The sequence below is a fragment of the Babylonia areolata genome, chromosome 6, assembly GCF_041734735.1.
Source record: "Babylonia areolata isolate BAREFJ2019XMU chromosome 6, ASM4173473v1, whole genome shotgun sequence".
NCBI classification, from domain to species: domain Eukaryota; kingdom Metazoa; phylum Mollusca; class Gastropoda; order Neogastropoda; family Buccinidae; genus Babylonia; species Babylonia areolata.
This window is the reverse complement of record NC_134881.1, coordinates 9,232,058-9,237,951: the sequence shown is the minus strand read 5'-3', so window position 1 is coordinate 9,237,951 and position 5,894 is coordinate 9,232,058. Positions and strand designations below refer to the sequence as shown.

Genomic DNA, 5,894 nt, shown 5'->3' with positions numbered 1-5,894 from the left:
TAACTGTTTGAAAAGCCACGGGCTCCTTGTTTCGCATCGAACCGTGAATATTACACAGCATTTAACCTTGACTGCATTTGAAAACAACAGTAATGTCAACACATGACAAAGGGTTATTTTTTCTTATATGAATCTTTTTTTTCCATACCCAACAATACATCGTTCTTTTTTTTTCATGAGAATGAATTCGGGTTAACCTATTCCTATCAAAATGTTGCATTAGGAAATTCAAACAAACTAATGAATTACAAAGCCTGACCAGACTACTTCCGGTGACTCACTCACTCGGAAGGCGGCACTCCAATGGCCTTCTCCCATCATGAGCATTCACAATGGTCCCGCAGCTGTTGCTGTCTTTGACGGGTTTAAATTTCACTTACCACTCCCCTCGCCCGTACCACACACACACACACACCGTAGGCACACAAACACCGAAGACACACACACACACACACACACACACACACACACACACACTTACCTGAATAAACATTAGTACATAATTACTCAAGCCAGAATTTTATATTTACCATGAAATAAAATAAAAATCATTAGAAAGCAGAGCTGGAGATAAGACACCGTAGTTTTAAAACATTTATGGGCATCGCTTATTCGTTCTAAATTATCAGGAAGCCAAGAAGTAATCTTAAGTGCACCTAATTTTAATGTCTTCTGAAAAAAAAAAACGTGTAAAAAAAACAACAAAAAACCCCCAAAACTGCAAAGCAAATACTGCAATGCATATCGGCTTGCTCTGGGTGTTCCATTCCATGCATCATCATTCGGTACGTACAGAGAAGAGAGTTGTCCTTGAATGAGTACCGACAGTTTGCACGTGCGAAATACGTGGTCATATGCATCACATGTGAAACGTTTGTTGCAGAGGCGGTAAAGCTGTAACCTGATGTCAAATTTCAAAAAAGAGCAAAATGTATTCCCTCCCGTACAACTGTTGGAACTTATACTGCCTCATAGTTTTAGATAAAGCACGTATTAGTCAGGAAAAGGTTGACGTTGATCATAAAGAAACACCTTCTCTACTTTAGGGATAAAGTGCAACCCAATTTTGATATTGGTTAAAGCGTTGGACTTTCAATCTGAGGGTCCCGGGTTCGAATCACGGTGACGGCGCCTGGTGGGTAAAGTGTGGAGATTTTACCGATCTCCCAGGTCAACATATGTGCAGATCTGCCAGTGCCTGTACCCCCTTCAAATACGCACGTTAAAAATCCTGTAATCCATGTCAGCGTTCGGTGGGTTATGGAAACAAGAACATACCCAGCATGCACACCCTCGAAAACGGAGTATGGCTGCCTACATGGCGGGGGTAAATAAACAAAAAAGGTCATACACGTAAAATGTTAAATGTTACATGTTTGTCAGAATATGTATGTGTGCGTGCATGAAATCTGATTGAATGACACAGGAAACGAATGATGAGCGCCCAATGGCAGCCGTCAGTCGGCTCTATCCAGGTAGGCAGCCTGTTGTGTAAATGACCCCGTGTTTGTAAAGCGCTTGGAGCTTGGTCTCCGACCGAGGATAGGCGGTATATAAGTATCCATATCAATCAATCAATCAATATAAACATGTTGCTTGCAGTAAGGGCGACAACCCAAGTATTTTCGTTACTGCTGTAAGATCACACAATACAAACTGCTTTCCCCAGTCATCTGAATGCATATTCTGACGGATTGCTTCTCAGTAATCAACAAGCATATGCGGGGTTTTTTTTTTTGTTTTTGTTTTTTTCGTTTTTGTTGTTATACCAGCACTTCAAAAGGAAAAGTCATACATTATTGGAAAGCAATAAGTTAATTTTACTGCTGAACTTGTTACTCTCATGGCCGAGTTTAAACAAACGACTTGATTTACCCTTTTTCATTCTCCATGTGTGGATTCATTGTCTGTATTGTATGCACTGAGTTCCACTGAACAAAAAAAATGTAACCTTATAACAGAAATTCATATGATCATACATCACCACATTTTGCAGGTTGCCTTCATACCTGGGAATCTTACCAAATGAATGGGCCGACAAAACTGAAAAAAAAAGTGGAAATAAGCAAATAGGAAGTATGCAATTGAACTGTCCACTATATATATCAGATAAATACATACATATTTTATTAGGACAACTCATAAACACACAAACACTCTTTCAATGTAAGGCTTTAAAGCCCATTATACATAACTTTCCAGATAAATAGTTTATCTTTTAAAGACACATGTACACCGCAGACACACACACAAACACACACATACACACACGCGCGCGCGCGCACACGCGCACAAGGTACAAACCCAAGAGGAACTCTTCAACATGATTTATTTGCTTTCAAACTCATGTCAGTTTGGACAACACACGGCGAAGCGGTCATCAGGAGAAATGTTGCAGAAATAGCCCTCAGGGCAAGGCTGGCGGTTCGGACCTCGTCCACAGAACACAGAGGGCAAGGGGGATCCACTGGGACACGTGGCGCCACTGTCTGTAACAGCCAGTACATTCACTATTGCTGTGTGCCTACAGTATTGTCTACATTATTTTAATGTATTGTGTTGTGGTGAGGTGTGGTGTGGTGTGCGATTGTGTAGCGTCGTGTAGTGTTGGGGGGGGGGGGGGGGGGGGAGTCGGAATGAGCGGCGTGGGAGTAATGCCACTGAAACTGTGCAGATGATGGGCAGCAAAAAAAAAAAAAGAAAAAAAAAAGTATCTGTCCGTGTTTTTCTTGCATGTGAGGGCCTTTGAAAATTGCCAAGGGGAGCACAAAAAAAGAACAAAAAGGAAGCATGAGAGCAGTTGTTAAGTATTTGCAGAAAAAGGTCATGACACCCAAGACAATGAGGACATTGTAAAGACACTTGATGACGACTCCCCCTCTTTTTTTAACAATCAAGAAATGGGCTGCCGACTTCGAGCGGACCAAGGAGAGCACAGAAGATGACCCATGGTACGACTGCCCCGAATCCTCAACCACTGATGAGCAAATGGAAGCTATAACCAACACTATGGGCATGATCTATGGTTCAGAGCAGACGGTTTGACGGACATCTTAGAGATGATAAAGCTGTCTGTTAGATGGGTGACCAGAGTGCTGACGCCAGATCAGATGCTGGTCAGACTTGAAACGTCAATGGATCGTTTCAGTGGCTGGCTACTTTCTTTCAGAGAATTGTCACCACGAACTATAACTGTTAGTTGTACCTACCCCACCCCAGCTCCCCTCCTCAGTCCCCGCACATAAAACACCACTTTGACTATTTGCGCTGGTATCGGTAACTGATGCTGCCTGCAGTTAATTTCGTAAAAGTGTCTGTGGTCTTTGCAACAATATGTTTGAATGCAGTTTCAGAGTTTAAAGACCTACGATTCCTGAGGATTTTATTAACGGGGAGCGGGGACCGCAGGTGGGGGTAGGGGAGCAGTCATCCGTATGTCAACACAAAGATCGGAATACCAAATCCTCCCCAAACGCGGACCATATCAAAACTTGGATCTAACCGCCTTAGTAATTAACCATCACTGTGTTATAAGATTGTTTGTACAACATACCTCCTACCCGTGTGTGAACTGTGGGAACTGGTGTGTGTGGGGGGAGGGGGAGGGGGTCAGGGGGAGACTGGGAGGGTATGCATATGTCAGGCATCTGCTCCCTTGATGCTGGTGTGATGTAGCTAAAACTCACTCTGTCATGTACACACTCAGTGAACCCCCCTCCAGCCCCACTGCTCACATGCACACACACACACACACACACACACACACACACACACGCTCGCGCGCGCTCTCTCTCACACACACACATATAATTATTTTATATATCCCAAACTACAATTAAAATCTAAATAAAATATACAACTTATGCAAATTTGATAACTTACTTATTGCTAACAAACCTTATCTGCTTCCTTTGAATAATTTCTTTAAAAATTGAAAACCGAATTTGAAGATGGATATTGTAGGTAGTCTAAATGTGTGAAGAAAAAAATCCATCGCAGTTCACCTAGCCTTCTTGATAAGGTTGTAACTTTGGCAATATTCTCACCTTTCAAATATCAATGTATTTCAGAGAGAGAAAAAAAAAGGAGGGGTATAAAATGGCCTTGAGGATATAAACTGGCCTAGACCAAACTATACCACGGGTAGAATGTAGCCTAGGCTAGTTTATACGGGGGTATAATCTGGCCAGTTCCAAATTATACGGGGGCATGTTCTGGGCAAGGCCACTTTATACGGGGGATATACTCTGGACAGGGTAGAGTGTGGCCTGTTACACCGTGATGGGAAAAAAAATCTGGGCATTATGTAACCAGAAATGATCAACCCATTAAACGAAACGAGTATGCCTATACGATTCTTGTTCCGACTTCTGTAGAGAAGACTGTACTGGTACAAATGTGGGGTTTTGCCGTTTATGACACATGGGACAGACAAACAGGGCTGGCAATTTACATAAAAATTGCAGAATCACCACAATACAGTTGATTCACTATCAAATCAGAACAGTTTTCCAAGCTCACCTTGTGCTGCTGAATGTGAAGGGTGTGTCACAAGCAGAAGACAGGAACAAAAGACGGCTACAATAGGCCGCATGTTGAGAATTATTATGGCTATCGATTCAACGTCGATGTTACAGAATATCGAACACAGGATTCGTCGAAAATACGTTTCTGAAACTGAATGTGGTGGCTGCTTTAAAACTGAGAACCTCGCTTTGTTGCGGCTTTCTACGTGTCACTGTCAGCGACAAGTGCAGACGAGACAATCTCTGAAGGTCGTGAAACCAGTTTATTTCTATCCGGGTGACAAACGTAAGAGATTGATGAGTGCGCTCCCTTGTTCGCATGCACAGTATGAGATCCGCAACAGCGAGAAGTCGTAGCTATATGACAAATTTAGAGCTTGCTTTCCTCACATTGTTTGGTGTATCTCTATAGTTAATTCCCTAACTCTGTGTGCACTTCCGCGTGATAATTTGCTTTGTTCCCATTGTTTGCATTTTTGTTTATCATCTTAAGACTTACTTAATCATTTCACTTTTATCATTCACGCCTCTCTCTCTCTCTCTCTCTCTGGAGACTTGGTTTAGAAATGTGGAAACATCAAATTGTCATGTGTTGGAATCAACCATCCACCTCTCTCTCTCTCTCTCTCTCTCTCTCTCTCTACCGTTACCAAATAAAGATTCATTCATTCTCAATATCTTTCTCTCTCTCTCTCCCCCCTTCCATCCCTCCCCCTCTTTCTTTTTCTCTCCTTCTCTCTCTCCCTCTCTCTCTCTATGTGTCTCTCCCCTTCTCTCAATGTCTACTGTTACAAAATAAAGATTCATTCATGCTCCTTTCCTTTTTCTCTCCGCCTCCGTCCTTCCTCCCCCAGCCCCCACCCCACCCCCGCCCTACTCTCTCTCTCTCTCCCTCTTTCTCCTTCACATCAAATTCTATTGTTTACCTTTTGACCAGTAACCTTTCTCAACTCAGTACAAAACTGTTGTCGCATTTGTATGTAAATCTCTTGAAAAATGTCACACATATTCATGCTAATTGATAATGCTCATTATCTCCTTGATCCCTGATTGATTCAAAACTGCGATAGGACTGACGAAACTATCATTTCAAAACCATCAAGCAACCACAGAAGAGACATGGTCAGATCACAACAAAGCTTAGTAAATTTGTATGTATCTACACGTGGGTCAGTCGCAGTTCAGGTTCAGTTTTAAGTGTTAGATCCGGTTTCAAAAGCTTGTTCTGAAGGGAACGGCGTCATACTGCTGCCTACGTCATTGTACAGTTTACGTTTCAAAGACTTGTTCTGAAGGGAACGGCGTAGTACTACTGCCTACGTCATTCTACAGTTTACGTGTGAATGGGTTCAGTGTTGCATGTTTTTT

At 42.4% G+C, this 5,894-nt stretch overlaps 1 long non-coding RNA gene across 1 annotated transcript; it reads right to left on the bottom strand.

Moving 5' to 3' along the window:
- Window positions 1–2,312: 2,312 nt before the first annotated feature.
- On the bottom strand, window positions 2,313–4,999 carry LOC143282716 (uncharacterized). The gene is made up of 2 exons (XR_013055295.1): window positions 4,522–4,999; window positions 2,313–2,489 (listed from the first exon to the last, which is right to left on the bottom strand). It is a non-coding gene; the product is annotated as an uncharacterized LOC143282716 (long non-coding RNA).
- Between the last annotated feature and the right edge of the window lie 895 nt (window positions 5,000–5,894).